At 37.8% G+C, this 22,191-nt stretch overlaps 1 protein-coding gene and 1 long non-coding RNA gene across 2 annotated transcripts in view; one reads left to right on the forward strand and one right to left on the reverse strand.

The window, feature by feature from the left end:
* NAV3 (neuron navigator 3) overlaps positions 1-22,191 on the reverse strand; it is a 775,925-nt gene that overhangs the window by 529,663 nt on the left and 224,071 nt on the right. The window lies entirely within an intron of this gene.
* On the forward strand, positions 16,309-20,854 carry LOC139045174 (uncharacterized). The gene is made up of 3 exons (XR_011503062.1): positions 16,309-16,486; positions 20,057-20,166; positions 20,683-20,854. It is a non-coding gene; the product is annotated as an uncharacterized lncRNA (long non-coding RNA).

Below are 22,191 nucleotides of genomic sequence, written 5' to 3' on the forward strand. Positions count from 1 at the left end.
AGCCTTCTTAAATTTTAAACAGAAATATTACTTTAAGAATGAAAGCCTTGTGAGATGGAAAAAAATACATTGGAAGGGCAAATGTAAAGCTATGAGTAAAAAGTAAAACAAAGGGGCCGGCCCCGTGGCCTAGTGGTTAAGTTCTCGTGCTATGCTTCAGCAGCCCAGGGTTTCACAGGTTCAGATCCTGGGTGTGGACACAGCAACGCTCATCAGGCCATGTTGAGGCGGCGTCCCACATGCCACAACTAGATGACTGATAACTAAAAAATATACAACTACGTACTGGGGGGATTGGGGGAGAAAAAGCAAAAAAAAAAAAAAGATTGGCAACAGTTGTTAGCTCAGGTGCCAATTAAAAAAAATTATAGAAGAAATTTTCAAGTGGTTGACACTTATTCAAAAATGTATATCGAATATTTCTCTCTTGTACAAATCACTGAACCAGAGATATGTAGATAGGATGTTGCAGAGAAATGAGGTCAAGTTTCAAGGAGTTTACAATCTAATTTGATTGGAGTATGTAATAGTGATAACAGAGGCAGAAATAAAGTGTTGGGCAAAATACGGAGCAAAGAGATTCACTCTATCTGGGACCTTGAAGATTGTCCTACAAAGGCAGTATGAGAATGACGGTTAATACATTGATAGGCGAAGATGGTGTAAGAAAGTGACATCATTCTAGGTCAAGGTACCAGCACAAACCAGTGGTTCCCAAAGTGTGGTCCCTGAACCAGCAGCATCAACATCATGTGGGAATTAGTAAGAAATGCCAATTCTCAGGCCCCATTCCTAACTTCTTGAATCAGAAACCCTTGTGTTGGGCCCCATAATCTAAAGTTTAATAATCACTCCACGTGATTCTGATGTAGACAAAATTTGAGAATCACTGTCATAAGTGAAGGAGGCATAGTGAGGCAAACATAAGGTTTTTCAAATGTTTAACAGTGCATTAGCAGCATGAGAATTATCTAGAATGAAAAAAAAGTAACCTTTCAGTTCCACATTGAAGTTTCTCAATCCAGAGAGAAAATTCTGCAGGCAAGAACACTATGTAGCAAGGTTTTGGCACTACTGGAGTAGCGGAACTTAACTCAAGGCTAGGTTGCTGAGGGGCCTTCAATGCAAGTTTGATGAGGCAGAACTCAGGACAAAGTCACAGAAAGTCATTTAAGTGTTATGATTTTTCTAACCTTTTTATTGAAATATAATACCCATGTGTAGAAATGTGCAACGTCATACATGTACAACTCAATGAATTATCACAAAATAAACAGAATTGCAGGTTTGGTGAGCAGACAAAGCAATGTTTCAGAAAGATTTACACGCCCATGGTCAGGAGCCATGACTCAGGAGGCAGAGGCACCAGACAGAAGGTTATTACCACCGTCAAGTGTGATATGACAAAAGGACAGGTAGAACATTTGCAGAGGGATCACAAAATTTGAGCTGGGAGGACCTTAAGAGTGGGGAAAACGAGGCCAAGAAATGTTAAGTGACTTGACCGAGGTCATACAAATAGCTGGAGAAAGGGCAAAACTAAAGCAAGACTTTCTGTCTCCCAGTCCAGGGCTTTCTCTATATGACACTGCACACCAGAAAAAGACAGAGCCAAGATTTTCAAAGGGAGGATTGACAGGACTTGACAAATGATTAGATGAGGAGAAAGAAGCAGAAAATTCCCAGTTCACTCTAGAATCCTTGGGTCTATGTGACTGGGGAAATGCTACCACCAGCCTGGACAAATTAGGGCAGAGACCTAGAAAATATCTTTACTACATACAAGAGGGTGTGACCTCAGCTGCTTAGCATTTTGAGCCTCAGCAAGGCCAAAAGATTCTCTTTCTCTTATTATCATCTTGTTATAGCCCAACTCCACATCTAAAATAAAGCAAATATTTTGCACATAGGATATAACAGTCTGTTTAAATTACTTGGAAAGGATAATACGGTCTTAGCTGACACTTGTGATTAATTCTAATATGGACTTGCTTTAGAAGGTTTTTGGCAGAACGCTAAAAGCTGACTGTTCAAAAAAGACAAAGACTTCACTGTTTACAACAACAAATATGGGAACAATAATGATATTGCACCATCTCTCCTCATTTCCCCACATCTATTTAGGAAGAATGTTTGAATAACATTATAGTATGTCCATATCTTGACATTTTTATGGATTTTATGGAAGTAATATAAATGCAGTGACATACCCATAAAATTTCTTCCTTTACTATCTATTTGTTTGAAAGTCATTAGAAATCTGGCATCAGAAAAGCAATGAAAATAAATTCAAATGATTCCATTCCCTTTGAAAGGCTTTCAACAGTCTCCTTTCTTACTGGATCTTTTCCTTTGCATGTCAATATTTAAGTTTTAATCTGAGCTTCTCCGTGAAAAAAAATGTTAAGCAAACCCTTTCACATCATTACGGTCCAACTACCTTTGCCCAAATAACTGTGAAATAGATCCTTGATCCAATTCCCATAATCATTTATTCAACAGGATTTGTTTACTGAGCAACTCTACAAAATGCTGGGGTTAATTCCAGAAAAGGACAAGACAAAGTTCTTGTTCTCAGAATGTTTGCGTTGTGTTTAGGGAGACAAGACATGCAAATGATAACAGTTAAATAATATTGCAAGGCAGTGTGGGAGTAAGAGAAGGATGGGCCAGACAATAGGATTTGTATGGGATTGAAATAGAAGAAAGTGAGACTGCCACAGAGGTGAGTAGTTGATAGACACACATTCTACAAGAAGATGACAAGTTAGTTAGCCAACCTCACCATATTGATGTTAGCTTTCTAGCTAAATTCCCCCTCACTCCTTCATCTGTTTCCTTTCAAAATGTAAATGCTCACACAAAACCAAATTTTTAAGAATTCAGAAATGTCTGGGAGAGCTCTAGACAAAATTGTGAATCTACAAATTCTGGTTCCCTCCCTTTTCCTTTTCCCGTGTTTGTTTTCCCTTATCGAGTTATTTAGTCATTTTTCTATTAGCAAAAGAAAATGCATCCCTTGTTGAAAGAGAAAATTCCTCATAGATTTAAGGGGATAGACTGTTGGGATTTGTGGGCAGTAAAATATTTTTCCTACATTGTAGTATGGAATTGCTTACAATAACTTTTGCTAAGCAAAGTCTTGGATTTTAGTTAATTGTATGAAGCCAGAATTATTGCTAACAGATTTAAATGTACTTCTGTAAATGTATTGCAACTATTCTGAACTATTAAAGGACGATATTTTTTAAATTTAAAACAACATTTAAAAAATGTTGTCTTATTTCCCTACACTTTATTAAAATGCACTTGGAATTTCCTTCATTAATTACAGTGAATATTTTTTATAATATCTTTGCATTCATTTGTCTCTTGGCTCCAATTAGTTTCCAGGGGCAGAACACACAATCCTGGCAAAGCCAAGCAGTATATTCTATGCCTGACCACAGTTCGAAGCAAGTGACCTAAAAGAGTACAACTGGAGTGAGTTTCAGGACGGTCCCTGGCAGTATGGGACACAGACCCCATCTCTTGCCCTAAATATGCAAGGGCACATGTTGTACCATTTTGCTCCTGGATGGAAGCTGGCATAAGGGTGAAATTTTGACATGGAGACGTCAAGGGCTAAACAACGGCAAGGAGAGGTGGTGGGAATCTTGATCAAACTGGGTCTAAATTATTAAGTCAAATTCATTTATTATTCAAGCCACTTTTACTGAGTTTTCCCTTATCTGCAACTGGATACATACAACTCATGAATTCAGTAAATATTTATTGAGCACATGCTATGTGCCGCTTCCAGGACTACAGCAAAGAGTGAGATATAATTCCTGCCCTGAAGTTGCTCATATTCTAGCAGAGAGTAAAACAAAAAGACTAAATCAATATAGTGTGATAATGAATTCAGAAGGGTAAACAGAGGATAAGAAATGGAACATTATGAAAGAATGGTCCCTAATCCAGCACTAGTGTAATAAACACAAGTTTAAAAAGTTAACATTAAAGAGTGAGACTAAACCACATCATTACGTTGTATAGAACCACCCACCACATAACAGTGTGTCTAGTTACTTTGCACTCCATGTGAAATGTCTGTGGCTTAAATGCCCAATACTAAAACTTTCATCCACCATTGAGTCCCTTGAAATCACCAATTCATTCCTGAAACAAATGGTCATTTATTGTGTGGCATGATAAAGACATTCCAGTAGACAAAGTGCAAGGTATTAACTCTTTGGCCGCTACCAGATAACTCACTTTACCTGCAGGATTTCTCAGAAGGAATCTCTGGGGACCTGAAAGTCAACAAATTCAGTGGAGCACAAATTAACTGCTATTTTAAAAAGCCAAGGTGGTAAAATAGTAGTTGGATGTTACAGTATATTCCTGTATGAGCAAAATGTTCCCTGTGGAATCACATGCAATAAAGGATACGAAAGCAAGTTAAAGATTATAAGGCACTCGAGATAAATGCCGGCTGTTGCCATCCTTCTAGAATGTACACATTTAATATCAACAGAGATGCAGGAAGGATGATTATTTCATACACTTACCTCAAGAAAAAGATTGCATCTTTAGTCCTGGGGGAGAAAATGAATGTGTGAAAGAAGTCCCAATAGAAATTAATGTGCTGAAAGAAAGAACTGTTAGCCCACTCTTCTCACTTGGGTTTGTACAAATACAACCAAATGGTTTGGAGCTTTGTTGCCTCGACTTTTTGTCATTGAGAAGGAAATATAATGAGAATCAATTAATTGACTAACTGAGTCTTCTAGTGTAACAGGGAAGTGGGCAAGAAAACTAATGTTTACAGGTAATTTCCATGGGGTGAGTCCTATTGATCTTATTCTCATATCTACCTTGTTTGGATGGTCATTCCCACTTTACAGATGAGGAAACAGACTATGCAAGTTTAAATGACTTCACCAAATGAATGATTGTAAGGCATTTTGCTAGGTGTGATTCTAATTTATTTCATAATCATATTATTTAGAATTGCTGTAGCTAAGGGACATTTCTACAGATTAGAAAATTGAACTGCTTTTGAAATGACTCATCATTAGTGATGATAAAGCCCCTTCTCTCTTGTCCCCTAGCCATTGAGTCCTCAGTCCATCTTTCGTAATTTAAGCTATAGCTTAATTCAAATGCTAGGTTCTCAATAAATGCTGAATGGAGAATGGCAACATGAGTTTAACTCCTAAAGCAAAAAACCATTTTACAGTATTCCATTTGATTTTTTTAAGTGCACCACCTGAAATAGTTAAGTAAGTTTTTATTTGAATTTAGAATTTAAAAGAACAAAGTTTAATTCTGCACATAGTGTTAATACAAGAGTCCAGTTCTGTGAGACAGAGTCAATAAATCCTCTTAATAAGCTACCTAAACATCCCCAAGCTAGTTGGAATTTTACCAATAGGCATCATTTATATACAAAGTTTAAACCGGTCTGTCAAATAAGGGCAAAAGAAACAGCAATGAACTGAGGACTATAGCAGCACAAACTAAGCAGCCTAGTAAACATTCACAGGAAGGACATGTCATCTGAGAAAAAGCAACACACAAACCAATGCCCAATTAGCATCTCAAATGCATCCTAGAGAGCTATTTTTCCCAGAGTGCCCTCCAAAAAACTAGGGTAAGAATAAATTTATGGCTCCTAGAGGGGAAAAAAAAAGTCACTTATTTAAAGAATATTTATTTGTGACTACTCTGTGCCAGGCACTGTCCTAGGTTCTGTATCAGCACCTCTGTTCACAGTTTTATTGAGGTGGCAGCATGTATGGTTTTAAGAGTTCTTCGTCTTTCTGAGAATGCTAATCCTTTTCCCATTACTTTTACACTTTCAATCCAAACTGCACTTACTTTCCTAGGCATCATGGAACCTCAAATTTCTCAGCATCCTTGACTCACTTTCTCGCTTGTCCTTCTGCTATGCCCTCTCACCCATTTGCCCTGGAAAAGGAAGTATCCATTCTGTCCTGAATGCTTTCAATTGAAAGTGTTGCTGAAGAAAATCAGCTACACAGATTGGTTGTGCAATTGATTGTTTGTGAGTCCATCTGGGCCACTGGCACTGCTCTGTCCTCATCACATTTGGTCTTAGAGGTCCTTTTCATATTTCCCATCGCAGCCTTTCACTATTCTTATGTCCTCCACTCCAACCATCAGCTGATAAACCAAGTTTCTAATTCACAGAGAAAAAATAAAATATCAAACAGAAACTGTCCCAACTTGTCTCCTCAAACTCCATCTCTAAACTTATCCAACACAGACTAGTTTCTATACCCTCTGCTCCTGTCTTTCACATGAAGGACTTCCTCCGTACAGTAAATGTCTCCTGCCCTTACTTTAAGCATCTCTCTTTGCACTGGTTTCTTCCTCTTAGCCTATACACAAATTTAAAACTCCCACATGGAAGGAAAGAAGGGAAGGAAGGAGAAGGAAATGAAGGAGTAAGGATGGAGGAAGGAAGAATATAATTCATTACAGATTTGCCCTCAGTTCAAGGTTTTATCTTGCCTCTCATTATGTTCATTATGACCATCCATCCAGCTTTTGCTCATCAGCAAAGTTTTTGAAAGCATAATCTAAATTTTCTGTCTTCATTAGCTCAATTTTCATTGATCCACAGTTTAGCATGCATTACTCCACAAGTTATGATCCTCCAGCTTCTACTATTACCATTGTACTAAAATGCCTTTTGCTGAAATCACAAAATAGTTCACTAACGTCATACCACATGCTGTAGTTTCAGTTCTCACCTTGTTTGATCTCTCTTCAGCACTCACTCCTTCCTTGGTTCCCACATACCAATGAGCAGGAATTGTTGTGCTTACAGGTGAATCTAAGGGCCAGAACCTACGAGTCAATTCTAAAGTCTACCAGCTTTGAAAGCCAACAGGTACAGTGTCAGAAATTTCTAGATACCCACAGCATTACTTCTACCATTTCCTTAATGGCAGTAATTAGAAAGATGTATAACAAAAGGTAATATCAAGATAGCATGTGTACACTCCCTGTTGGGGTTGACTCTGTTTGAAGAAGCTAAATGGTGAATTATTGCAAGGAACTGAGAGATTATATCATTCAACTCCCTGAATTGAGGGCTAAGAGTTTCAAAATTTCTTAGACACCCCTGTTCACTGGTGTTTGCTTCCATGAATAAAATGAGCAGTAGATTGAGGCCATGTTTGAAGGCCATTGTGACTGGACTTTCAGGGAATTTGAAAGCTGTTTTCTAATAGGTAGGAGGCTACAAGGTAGCCACACTGTTATGGGCATGGTAATCTATGCAGGGACGCTGTAGACTGCTGCTCCGGGAACAGTGAAATAGGGTCCACAACTTTGAAGGAGAATCCTAATACCATTCTTCCATATCTCTCTACCCATCTCCCCCTCTACTCTCCTAACTGGTCTCTGCTCCCATCTCCAATCCATTACTCCCAATGTTGTTATCCTTTATAGTCTGCTGTTAGTCTTCAACCTTTGCTATTAACGTCCTCCCCAGTTCATTAGACACAGCTTCAAACTGATGATGACTGTCAAATTTATTTCTCTGTCATCAGCAAAATCCTTATTTCAAACTACCTATTGGACACAGCTATTAGATAGTCTCATAGACACCTAAAATTTAATATATCCAAAATGGAACTCATTATCTCCCATATCTCCCTAAAGCTGGTCTACATCCTCCATCTCAGATCTCTATTAGTGTGGTTCTCAGACACTCTGTAGTTAAACTTCTAATTGTAACTCAACATCATTCTCCTCCTCTTCCATTAAAAATAGAACCCACAACGTTTAGCTGGGTACACAGCCATCCAGAATAAAACCCACGATTCTCAGTCTTCCTTACTTCTAGAAATGGCTGTGTGACTAAGTTGTGGCCCATAGAATGTGAGCAGACTTCCTGATCATGCTTCTTCTCTCTTTTGCCCCTTCCTATTTGACAGACTGTGGAACCAGCAACCTTGGTGGAAAGACCTCTTCAACCATATGGATGAAGTTATCACTCTAAGGGAAGGTAGAGCAACAAGGAAAAGTATATCTGGATCTGCAATATCACAGAACCCCTATTATTTCCAACTGCTAAACCTGGATTGTTTGGCTGAAAGAGAAATAAACTTCTGCCTTTTTTGTTTTCAAATATTTGACAATTAAAAATTATTTACATTTAAGGTGTCCAACTTGATGATTTGATGTATGTATATATCGTGAAATAATCACCACAATCAAGCTAATTGATATATCCATCACCTCATACAGTTACCATTTTCTTTTCTTTCTTTCTCTTTTTTTGTGATGAAAACACTTAATATCTACCCTCAGTAAATTTTGAGTAGACAACACGATACAAGCTTTGTTAACTACAGTCACATGTTGTACATAAGTTCATCTTGCATAACTGAAACTTTAAACCCCCTGACTTCTCTTCATTTTCCTTCCCCTCCCAGACCCTGGCAATTACCATTCTATTCTCTGCTTCTATGAATTTTACTATTTTAGATTCCATATGTATCTGAAATAATTCAGTATTTGTCTTTCTGAATCTGGCTTATTTCATTTATTTAACTTATAATATCTTCTAGGTTCATCCATGTTGTCACAAATGGCAAGATTTCCTTCCTTCTTAAGGCTGAATAATATTCCATTATGTACATATACATATCACATTTTCTTGATCCAGTCATCCATCACCTTCTGCCTTGTTTAAGCTACTCTTGTTAAATTAGATCTTTGCTACAGTAGCTAACCAGTATTCTAAATAATATAAAACCCACCTACAAGCTAGAAATTTCAAAGGCACTGCTCCTCAATATACTTCATCCACTACCTTCAATCATTTATCAAATCTTATTGATTCTACTTGAGAAAAATATCTCAAATTCAATTCCTGTTTTCCAAACACACCTGCTCTGCTTGAGCTCTAGCTGTCAAAGGCCCTGGCTTAGAGTTTTCTAAGTCTCATATCTGATACATACACTGTGGTCTATTCTCCAATAGCCTATGGCATAATCTTCCTAGCACACACATCTTCATCTTTTGATTTCACTCTTCTGTATCAAACTTCTGAATGTTTCCCAATATCTACCAAATATTACCCAAAACCCTTAGCTTGGCATACATAGATCTTTGAAATCCTTCTCACTTCCCTCCCTTTCTCACTATGTACCACATGCTCCTGCCACACAGAAGTTCCCACTATTTCCAAAATAATCTCAGCCTTCTTATGACGCATTGCCTTTGCTCACGGAACTCTTCAGCTGAAATATCCCTTTCTCTTTCTTGGTCATGAAAACACCTACTTAACCCTTAAATCCGAGTATAAAAGTCATATCTTCAACGAAGACCCTTAGAAATCTCCCCATAGAGATTATTGCTCTATTATCCGTGTTCTATTGTATGAGTTTGCTCATACTTTTGTATCAGTCGTAATAAATCATATTTTAATTTACCTGTTTGCATGTTTGACTCACTCTGGATTTTTGCAAGATAGAATCAGCTTCTTACTCATCTTTGGATCTCTATCACCCTGGCATGTACTGAACAGTGGTAAATATTTCTTGAATAAATGAATAAGTTCTTCAAAAGTTCAAGTATGTCTATAAAGTTTGATTTAATGAATGTAAGGAAGCATCCTACCTGTATGAAAATAGACAGTGGTGATAGCCCTCCCTTATATTCATTCTGGACTCCTTCCAACATAATCTCTCTTTTTGGTTATAAAAAGAAAAAGCATTAGCTGAGACAGTAGCCTAGCAATTGTAAACTGCAGGAGCTTTAAAGCCACAGTGCCAGGTTTCAAATCCTAACTCTGCGACTCACCAGCTGTGTGACCCTGGGCCTGTCACTTACCCTCTCTGTGCTTCAGTTTCCTCATCTGAAATAATGATAATAATTGTTCTTACTTCACATGGTAGTTGTGAAGATAAAATGAATTTGGATATGTAATGAGTTGTAAATATGTAACTATGTCATGAAATGTTAAATGAATTGGATATGTAATTAATTTACATACAAAGTACTTAAAACAGGAACTGCCACACTAAGCATTACATAAGAGCTAGCTGTTATTACACTTTGAAAACGAAGGCTAAGGAGGGTCCTGGGAGGTCTGAGGGAACAGTAGGGATGGCTAATTTGTATCTTTTCTCATTATTATCTGGTAGGGATACGTTTCTAAAACTGGCTAATTGTTACATAAATAATCTATTGAGTTTCAAGGGTTATAGGATTCCTTGCAGAAGCCTGTCACTTCAAGGCCCAGCATATGTAACTACACCTCTAGAGATACCTGTAAAGGCACTGGACACCAGAGCCCAGTGTTTGCTAGATTGGTCCTGAACTATACCTTCATCCCTATCTAAAGATTATCCATCATCACTTGTCCTGGGATGAACTCAACTTATCTTTCTGATCAAATTTCTGCATTCTTCTCTCCAGCTCTGTCATCCAATGGGTGCTTTTCCTTTAATTCCCGATTCACATATTCATGCCCTGACTTATGGTGTGCTTTTTTCCCCTTCTGAAGTAATGCACTTGCCAGCTGTGTTCTACTAATTTGTCTTGTCTCTGGTCTGATCTCAAGACCTTATCTACGTTGTGGCTTTTCCCCATAGTCTGAACAGCCCACACCTCATTGTCCTACCCAATTCCTACATCAGAAGCTGGACATGCTTGCAAAACAAAAGGGAAAGAGGGAGGCAGAAGCAGAGGCCAGAGTGATGTGATGTGATGTGAGATTCACTCCACCCGCTGTTCCTGGCTTTGATGACAGAGGAAGGAGCCGTGAGCCAACGAATGTGGGCAGCCTCTAGAAGATAGAAAAAGCAAGGGAACAGATTCTCTCCTAGAGCCTCTAGATAGGAAAACAGCCCGCTGTAAGTGAGCATAAGTGAGGCCATCTTGTTATGTTATATGGCCCCAGTCCCTCCGCTATGTAACTACTCACTGCTCTGTACAGACTGTAAAAGAATTCACATGCTCTCCTGATTTATGGGCTCTGCTTCTGTATGTACTCCCTGATAGCTTGATCAATTAAAACTTTGCTCTATAAGTTTCTCTCTGGGAACAGGCTGACCACAGGCAGGAAACATACCCACAAGGTATCCATCACAGCTGACAGAAGAATGGAACAATGTGATGCCTGGAGCCCGTCATGCCTGGAGATCAACATCCCTGAACCCCTTCCTTACTGCCCATTTTCCCTATATAACTGCCCCAAGATTCTGTAATCCTTGAAGGTGGGGTTTTTTTATTTTTATTTTTTATTTTTACTTCTTCTCTGCAAAGCCCCCCAGTACATGGTTGTGTATTTTAGTTGTGGGTCCTTCTGGCTGTGGCATGTGGGATGCCACCTCAGCATGGCCCAGTGAGCGGTGCCATGCCCATACCCAGGATCCAAACCCACGAAACCCTGGGCTGCCAAAGCAGAGCGCCCGAACCCAAGCACTAGGCCATGGGGCCAGCCCCAAAGATGGGTTTTTGAGACATTAGTCACCTGTCTTCCAATTTGCTGGCTAATCTAATTAAACTTTCTCAAAAAAAAAAAAAAAAGAAGAAGTTGGATATGAAGCTTGGGGAAGACTTGAAGATCGAGGGATGGGTTGGAGAGAAGAGACCGTCAAGCAGGCAGAAGGATCTGTTTTGGAAACCTCAGTAAAGGATAGAGTTCAGATGTCCTGCGGCAGTGGTCAGTACTAGATCATAGACCTAGGCCCAGTACATCAGAAATCCTATATAGGAAGGAGCTGAAAGAAGATGAGGACACCAAAGATACGCCTTACCAGTTCTGCCTAGAGCTGGTCTAGGCACTAAATATTTAAGCACAAACATCAAAACTCTAGTTTTGCATTCCCTGGAGTAAATGTACACTTATGCTGCATTACTTTGACCACATGTATTACACATTTGCTTAAGCATCAATGTTTCTAAATATATTCTGACAGCAAGCACAGCTACAAAGGAGAAGAAAATTTGTGATGTGTAGTTTTTCAGAGATCTGACAGGCTTCTTTAATAATTAAAAAGCTGCTATACCAGCCTAATGGTAAAATATTTCTGCAAATTGCCTTTCTACTCACAGTGTGAGAACTGGACTAAAACTGGATAATCATTAACGTGCCTTCCTGCTCTGTATTCTTGGGTTTTGTGTGTGTTCAGCTTCTTATAAACTGGAAATTAACCACATTAAAAATTTATGATCTCTCAAATGTAAATCACAACATTTTATTAGAGAAGGAAACCTGATTTGAGTCTCCTTTTATTAATACTAATATGTTTAAAGAAATAAGAAAACCTGAGGCAAATATTGGGGCTTCGTAAGTTATAATTGGTAAGATGACTATGATAACTGATGACAAAAACAAGTGTTTGAAAATCCTTAAACAAATGTATATCACACTACCCAAAAACTTAAATACCCTATCTTGAAATGGTTCTCAGTGTGGGGGCCCGGAATTGGCCACCCCAAGATATGTCTCTTTGGCATGAGGATTATTTGGGGCTGGTTACTGCAGACAGGAAAGCAACTGAAAAGTAGAATTTACTTACCCTTTGTTAAGAGACATTTACATTGTAAAGGAAATCTCCATCTGTAAAGTTGTCTCCCCTCTGTACCAGGAAGAAGGGGGGATGACCTTATCTCTAGAAACTCTTAATCAATGGGGAAGGCAAGGACTTAAATCTGCATTTGTTTATTGTCTTGTAACCTATTGCTTGTCTGGTAACCTCCTGTAACTGACTCCCCACACCCCCAACATCCTCCTTTGTCTTTAGCTGAATACGATATTTAAAGTGGGGGCTTCAGCCATTTTGGCGAGTTGCTCAGCTTGCCTGAGCCTCTCCCATGTATACGTGTTATAAAGCTTTGTTTAATTTTCTCCTGCTATTCTGTTTCATGTGAATTTAATTCGTTCTCCGGCCAGATGAACCCAGAGACGATAGAGGAAATTTCTTCCTCCACTACATCAGCCTATAGAATTTTGTTTTTGACTAGTGAGAAATTTATGGTATGAAAGTTATATTTTAATAAATGGAATCAGCAACACCCTCATAATTCGCATTACTGGTAAGTACATCAGATAAATGGTCCCAGAATGCAACACTCAAAAGTCATACTTAAATCTCATATCTGGGTATATATCCAAAAGAATTGAAATCAGGATCTTGAAGAGATATCTGCATTCCATGTTCATTGCAGCATTATCCACAGTAGCCAAGATATGGAAACAACCTAAGTGTCCACTGACAGATAAACGGATAAAGAAAATGTGGCAAATACATACAATGGAATATGCATTAAGAAAAAGAAAATCTTGTCATATGCAAGAACACGGGTGAAACCTGATGACATAACACTAAGTGAAATAAGCCAGTCACAGAAGGACAAATACTGTATGATTTCATTCTGAGAAGTATCTAAAATAATTAAACTCAAAAAAGCAGAGAGTAGAATGATAATTGCCAGGGGCTTGGGGCAGGGAGTTGTTCAGTGGGTATAAAGGTTCAGTTATGCAAGATGAATTAAGTTCTAGAGATCCGAAATACAATACTGTGCCTATAGGTAACAATACTGTATTGTGCAATTAAAAATTTTGTTAAGAGGGTAGATCTCATGTTAAGTGTTCTTAACACAAAAACAAAAAAACAAAAGGGCATGAGGAAAGATTTGGAGGTGTATTTATTACCCTGCTTGTGGTGATGGTTTCACAGGTGTGTGCATATATCCAACCTCATCAAATTGTATATATTAAATATGTGTAGTTTTCTGTATATCAATGTTACCTCAATAAAGCTGTTTATAAATAAATTAATTAATGAAATGTCATGCTTAAAGTTGTTACCAGATTTTTGGAGGACAATCAGGCACTATGATAAAAAGCTTCAAATATATGCAGGTGCTATCATCTAACAATTCCACTTCTACAAATTTATACTAAAAAATGGATATGTTGAAATATTTGGCAAATGTTTAGTTATTAAGAGTGTCAATGGTATGATGTATAATCATCACAAATAAAAGTGGAAACAATTAAATTCCCCAAAATAATGAAAAGGTTCATAGGTCGGGACACATCCATAAAAAGAATACTATTCAACTCTTCAAAATGATGTTGTAGACTAATATATATACATTTTAAAATGGTCACTTTATCATGAAATGAGAATTTCCAGTGACAAAGTAGTGAGTATAATATAATCACAGATTTGCTGAAAATGTACATAAAAATATATTCAGAGATAAGGTTCTGGAAAGAATAGTCTAACTTTCTACAATGGATATATATGGCCATATATATTTTTTAATTTTAAACTATTTATAGGAAGACGGCATGAATGTTTGTACATTGGAAATACAATGGTTAGCAGGCATGCATTTCTTCAGCGCTGAGCGCCTTCCTCATAAATTTATCCCATCTGCGCCTGTCTGGTTCTCACTTTTTCTCTTTTTCCTGCTTCTACTTGGTCAGAGATGTAAGGAGGCTTTCTTCTCCTTTCCGAGACTAACTCCACCATAAAACGCCCAATCCACTCCTGCATTCTCACCTGAAAACAAATATCTTACTACCAGGTCAAATGTTACATCCTCTGTCAAAGATTTCTGATCATCTCTAGACGATCTGGGTGCAGCTTCACTTTATTGCATTTTGTACACATCTCTGTTTTCTTATTGTATTTCACCTGTTGGCATGTATCTGAGGGCAGACACTGGAAGTTATTTGAGACCAGAAAGCATGTATTTTCATCTTTATATCCCAAAAACTCAGGACAGTGTCCAACACCCAATATTCGCTCAATGACTTTTGAATAAAAGTTTACTAAAATTCCTCCTTGGAAATACAATTGAGTAACTCAAGATACTCTAAAATTTAATCACATACATAATCACTATGCTAGCCAAAATCTTATTGTATTGATAAAATGTAATTTTTCTTCACGTCACTGAAAATTATTAAGCTTATAAGAAAAAGAGTTTGAATATTTGACTACCTGCTCTGTGCACTGAGGATATCAAGACTCCATGGATTAGTGGAGGAGACAGGCATAGAAACAAGTCGTTCCATGTTATATGACTAGTACTATATGGAGGCCAGCACAATTTGATATGGGAATACAGAGAAGTGAACAACAACGTATCTCATTAGTATTGTCAAACCGATCCAAACAAGGAGAGAACAGGCTGAATAAAGGAGTTGTTACTTTAGACCTTATGTGTCATTTCACTCTTACTAATTGTCACCTTGGAAGAGTTCATCAGGGTTTCCATATTACATTTTAAATATCACCATACATCCTGAGCCTGGCAACGTTGACCAAACTTAGAGTAATGGTGGACAGAGATCTCTGTCGACATATTGCTCTTTGAGCTGAAGAAAGTGATCATGATTCCATGATCCAAGGAATGCACAGAGAAGTAGCCAAGCCTTGACTGTAAGACCCTTCATGATCTCACTTTTGCTAACAACTTCATCTTACCTCTCTCCATCTCACCTACTAACTTGACTTTCAGGCAAAGTCAAACTGCATATGGACTCCCAAACACACTAACCTAGTTCAGGTCTCTGCACCTTCAAACACAACCATGACTTTGTTTCCTCTCCCCAAAAGAGCCACCTAAGTCCACCCCTTCAATAGTTAATCACTCCTTCCGCCATGTTACCTCTGTCCATTATACAAGCTTCTCGTTTCAATGATTACTCGATTAAAATGTTTCTCTCTCTCAGTCTCTGAGCCTTGAAAGCTGAGAAAGTGTCATTTACATCCTCTACTCTCAGCACTAGTGCAGTATCTGGAAATGATTGTTTCATGAATAGATTAATCTGTAATTTGAAAGAACAAAGATAAAATAAAATATTCTGATCTACTCTATAATCTGTGAAACTGGCTTAACAGGTGATTCTCAGAAATAAATCTGAGAATATAATGGTATGCAATTTTACTTGATATCAAAGAAATCAGAACTGTGAATTATACACCCTGGTAACATTATGGTTAAATTTTATTTTGCTGTTATTTAAAAAGTAAAACATTTATGCTCCAATCTATCCATCAATAAATATTAAGATGGATTTGAAAGAAGGCTAAACTTTGATCAAATCCAGAGTCTGTACAAAATAAAACCAGTTAATTTGATCTGTTCACGTAATCAAAACTACCATTTTTTGAATTCTTGTCATGCATCACACACTTGCTAAAGGCTTTCTAAAACACTGCCTCATTTATCTTCCCAGCAACTGTCCTGTGGACTCTCTTCTTATTCCCACTGAACACAAGATATTCAGAGAGATCCAGCCTCTTGTCCAATGTCAAACAGCCAGGACAGTGGTAGAGCTGGGATTTGGACCCAGATTTGCCTGGCCCCAGAGCCCAAACTTTTAGTCACTAGTTACCTGACTGAAACGACATGTCGCTCAGAGATTGCCAGAATGGACCAGGCAATTGAGTAAAAACTAGGAATCTAGTGAATCTCCGGTATTCTTAAGGTAAGTTTCATTTTTAAAATTCAGGACACCAACTTTTCTCTTTCTTATTGTTTATCTGCCAAACAAATGTACCTGTCGTAGAAAGAACTATTTACAACTAGGTGAACATGACAAATATTCAAGTTAAACATATACATAGCAAAGAAAATACATTTCACATTTGTATACAAAAGTTTATTTCTTCCATAAGCTTTTGTTTAGCATGATAAAATATGTGCTTAAAATAAATATAAATTATAGAGGGATTTGTTCAATAAGTATTCACTTAATATATGTCAGTAACTGAGCTACTATATAAAAATTGGTAGGATATATTCTTACCCACAAGGCAATTTCGGTCTATTGGGAAGTTCATCTTAGTAGGTACAATGAATTAACAGCTGCAATTTAAGGAATACAAATAAGGAGGCCATGCCAAAATATCCTACCATTCATGTTTAGTACAACTGATCATTTCCTTAGAAAACATTTTTCTTAATGTCTTGTAAGAAAATATATGCTGCCACAAGATTCTCAGAAAAAACAACAAAAACATTCACAGCAATGTCTTATGGTCCCAAGCGCAATCTATAACTTATAGCCCATTAGAGAAATCAGTTAGGGTGAGAGAGAACATACGAACATTTCGTAATTGCACATTCATGGGAAAAATAAGTAAACCACCCAACACACAGATATGCATGCCAGACATGTTATATAAGCAACGAGCCCAATGACCGTATTCCTCATAATCAGTACTACATTCCAGTCAGTAGGATCTCATACCATAGACACATTTTTACAAGTATTATATTTTGATAATGAATTCTTTGTTTCTCATAATTGGATTTTCCTTACTGGCATTTATTAAAACAAAACATCATTTTTAAAAAAAGAATAGCTAATTACAAATCATGAATGAAACAATTATCTTACTGTATACTGCCTTGTTTCCATTTTGAACTTCTATAAGGAGGTCCTGGGAGAAGTGTCCTCTAACCTTCAATCCATGAGTGAAAGTGTCTCTTCTCTTCCTCATTTTCTTTTATTGACTCACTTGCCTGTTGCCATCTACGTGTTTTCTGCCCAGAGCAGCCTGATCTGGCACTTTAGTGCCCTAAAACCCAAGAGTGAACTTCTCCGGTTGGGGAACATTCCTTCCAAGTAAATATCCAGGCTGTTCTGCCAGATGTTCAACTAACAAAATCAATTACTGTACAGTATTTCTGTCCAGTCTTGCCACCGGCAGACCATTATTATACACAAGGATTTTTGACTAGTCAGTGAAAACTGGTTAATATAATTGGGCACATTTATTTAAACACTGGAAGAAGGGCTAAGCTGTTTTTCTTTGTTCTTAGCACAGATAGATGATTACAGAAAACAATTATAGAATTCTGAGTGGATGTTCTCTTCTCCATGACAATATTTTCAATACAGTAGACCAGTTACTGCCTCCTATCCCCATCCCACCATGGGCAATCAGAATTATTAAATAAAGTGTCTGCAATTGTAAATGTGTGAGATAATACCCTTAATTCCTCTGCTAAAAGACAAAATTTATTAGTGTCTTTTTCACTGTTATTCCAACAGCATGGGGACTTAGTAAGACTCTATGATTTTGTTAGTCATTGGCATTAAGTAGATCTGCTGAAAATGAGAAGAGATATAAATTATGTAAAACTTGTTCAAAAATTAGTAACTAAACATGACAGAAGCTGTGCTAGTATATATGTATTTTCATATACTCAATATTGCAAAGGTAGAAGAATCATGTGACATCAGAGGCGGCGAAATATTGAGGAAAGAGCATTAAGACATTAGACAATTTAACAAGCTGTAAACCCCTAATTCCTCTTTCTTCTACTCAAAATACCCTCCTCCCCTAAAATATTGCAATCAACATTTGTTTGGTTGCTTGGGAGAGAGAGAGAGAGAAGAAGAAAGAGAGAGAGAGGGAGAGAAAGAAAGAAGTTAAATGTGTTAGAATAAGATGTAATCAGCTTTATATTGTTTAAAACCTAAGGGATAAAAATACACGCACGTGCACACGCGAACACACGCTCCATAGACTTAATGAGTATTAATACTGTTGATGTAACAGGGGCATTCCTTTTCAACAGATCCATTATTTTTTAAACTATAATCATTTGTAGACACCCAAGGGCGATTTGGGTTTCTCTTTCTCTGAGAGGCCCAGTCTTCTCTGAAAGCTGGCTTCCATCCTGGCTGCAGGCTAGAAAAAAACAGGGCTGTTTGCCTGGCTCGGCACCAAGCCCTTTAACTCAGCGACTCATGCCATTTAGAAGCTCCGTTTTTACCACCTCCATCTGCTGCCCAAGAAGAATTAGATCCCAATTGTCTAGGCCACTGAGAAAGGATATTTGTAGAATTCCTCTGGCATTTCCTAAGCCCTCTGGCCTTTCCATTCAAATGTCAGCATTTTTTTTTTCATTCAATAGGCTTTGTTAAACAAAAATATGACACTGTATGAAATGATTTGATAAAAGTAGGAAAAATTCAGAATAGCCAGTATATGAGCAACCTGAGTAATCAACTGCCAGAGGAAATCATTCAGCCAAAATATTTAGAGGAATTTAGGAGAGTTTAGCAATTTAGCGTATGTGAACAAGCACAACATATGTAGCAGCACCAACCAAGACATCAGACCAGCGACTAGGAACAACTGTTAGGCTACAGGGCAAATGGGATTATCTTCATTAAGGAAGGTCAGAAAAGAAATCACCCCTTGAGGCTCTACTATCTTACAAAAAGGGTGGGGGGCATGATTAGACCCCTGTTATCAAGGAAAGGCTAGGGAGCTACTTCAATTAAAGCTTCAGAATAACACAAAGGGAATCTCTTGATTCAGCCATAATAAGGTTTACATGAAACCAAAGAATGACCCTTCTCTCATTCCAAAACTTGTTCAAAAACTCCCCAGATATGACATTTATCTATAACAATAGAACATTCTGAAACCGATCTATTACCTCTCTGGGGCTGCTTTAGAGCAGGACCATGATGCAGTAAGTCCTAAGCAGCACTAGTAAAGCCCCTGTCTAGGTGACCCTTTAGTCAGAGTGTGGACAGTCCCCATCAGCCCCCAACCAGCTTCCAGCCTCATGTTGACTCTCACTAAGCTTCCTAATGACAGGCAGCAGCTGGCCTTCAATTTTCTGATCAGGAAACCTGGGAGGAAAGCCCAAAGAGCTAGGCAGGATCCAAAGCTGGTGTTGGAGCCAGACATTGTGCAAAGCACGTGCAGTGCCTGCTCATCAAGAGGCCCAGAAGCTCTAGTTTCCAACAACAGAGCAGCAACCTACCATTGAATCCTATTTCAGAAGCCTTGCTTCAACAGAATGAAAAGTATACTTTACAATTCACACACCATCTCAGAAATCCATAGCATTCTTTATATTTTACTAAAAATTGGGTAGATTTTCTTATGAGTAAGTAAATACGAAATTATGTTTATTCACATATGTATCCATTTGGATATATATACACATATACATATGTATATATAAACATATATAATACACATAAAGCTGAGCTTATATATATGCATATATTTTTATACTTATATAGGATTGCCTCCTCGTTCACTCATCGCTGGATCCACAAATCTAGAATAATTTGCTGTATGTTTAAATAGTTTTGAAATCAACTGACACACTGGAATATGGCTGATCAAAATGGTATGTATAAGGTTTCCTGATCACTCAATTTATCTCTACCGGCTAGTTCAAGAAGTTAGTTACTCTCCAAGCACCAGCTTCTTCCTCCTGTGTGCAGTTGACACTATTGACTGTTTATTTTATATACCTTCCAGAAACATCTTCAACTTCAAGGTTTGTACAAAATAATTAAATAAGGAACATCAAGTGCATTTCCCATACTGTAAAGGTTCCCATAGGAAATAATCCTAAAAAGCTACAAAAATAAAATCTGGCTAAGATTTATCCCACTGTCCACAACAATAAATAAACAAGACAAATACTTTTCAATGTATTTGAGATGGATGGAAGTAAGCTATTTTTAAATGGATCACTACTTTCCTTTTAGGAAATAAGAGTTCAAACTGAAAATGATTCATTGAGGGATTTTATTAAGCAGACTGATGTTAATGAGCAGTTAATTTCGGTAAAACAACTACACATGAGAACAACAGTATTTATCTCATATGCTTTCTGCTTTCTCCCCTCATTTTCCAGCTGAATGACAATTAGCAGCACTCAGAGGGACCAATTCAACGTCACCACTGCCTATCTGATAGTATTGTTTCTTCCTCTTTTCCTTGAGTCATTCTTAGAACACTTTAAGCACTGTACAAGGGGATTTCTGCTGTCACGGCTTATCATCCTATTACCACAACCATCTAAAGAGGTGGGTATCAGTGTGAACTCCATCTTTCAGATGAATAAACTGAAGCTGAAAGGACTATGGAGTAATCTTGGCCCTCATACCCTGATCTGTACGGCTTTGCAACCTTCTCTGTTAATCACTATAAAATTCTATGTCTATCCACAAACTCTATAGAAGCTTCTATGTATAAACTCTTAATGATTAATCTCCATGAATGAGCACATTGATATAAATAATTAAAACCACAAGTGTGGGGTTGAACTTCATTCCTCCTGCTGTGGAATCTCCTGTTGAGTCCTCTCATCCTAATCATGGAGGGCCTGGGCAAAAGGCAGGCTAGGAGCTGAACCCATCACAGAGGAAGCATCCACACTCCTGTCCTCCAGCCGTCCATGTTCCACCATCACCTGACTTAAAGTGCCAAATGCAGATTCAGGAACGCAACTCCTTCCAGGAATTCTTTATTTATCCTTGGAATATGACGACTCCACTCTACACCTTGACAGCTTGTTCTCCCCGGTAGAGCTTCATGGTCGTTTCAGCCTTTACCACTCAGGAATTTATAGTAGCAAGAAATCTAAGCCTTACTAGATGCTTACTCTGTTCCAACCTTACATGAACATCTCCCTTAATGTTCTCAACAACCATCTGAGGAAAGACTATTCTGGTCCCCATTTTACAGATGAGGAGACTGAAGCACAAGAGATTAAGCAACTCGATCCAGGTGATGCAGCTAGAAAAGAGCAGAACTAGTATTCAAATCCAGCCTGCCTGACTCCAGAGCCCGTGCTCTTAGCCTCTACTCCGTGTCCCAACATATTTGGTAGACAACTAAATTCATGGGCCATCTAAGATGTCCCACACCATGGTTCTTCATATTTTTTCTATGTAAAACAAAATTGTTTTAAACTAAGGCTTCAATAAGGGACTCTATATTTTGATGGTACAATTCAAACTGGTCAACTATGAGTTAAAATTCTGTTCTCTAGAGTCCACTGACATCTTTATCAGGGACAAAGGTTTTGTGGTCCTTCACAGTGGCCTGTGGACAGTTACCCTCTTGCATAATTACAGCACTTTAGCAACAGCAATCCCTCACTACCCTACACACCACTCAATTAAAGGTCAGAAGAATTCAGAATCAGGAAGAAGTAAGTTCTTTCTACAAGAACGTTGGAAAATGATTTCCAAGAAGAGTATAGTTTTAAATTTTTTGGAACTATGACCCAAATATAAGTTAATACTTTTATATAATAAATCAGGAGACTGATTTTTATTACATATTATATCTCTGATTATAAATTTAGCTGCATTTTCGGATATCCACATTTTGCTACCTACAGAGTGTGTTTGTGTCT

The sequence above is a fragment of the Equus asinus genome, chromosome 4 (assembly GCF_041296235.1).
Source record: "Equus asinus isolate D_3611 breed Donkey chromosome 4, EquAss-T2T_v2, whole genome shotgun sequence".
Lineage (NCBI taxonomy): Eukaryota > Metazoa > Chordata > Mammalia > Perissodactyla > Equidae > Equus > Equus asinus.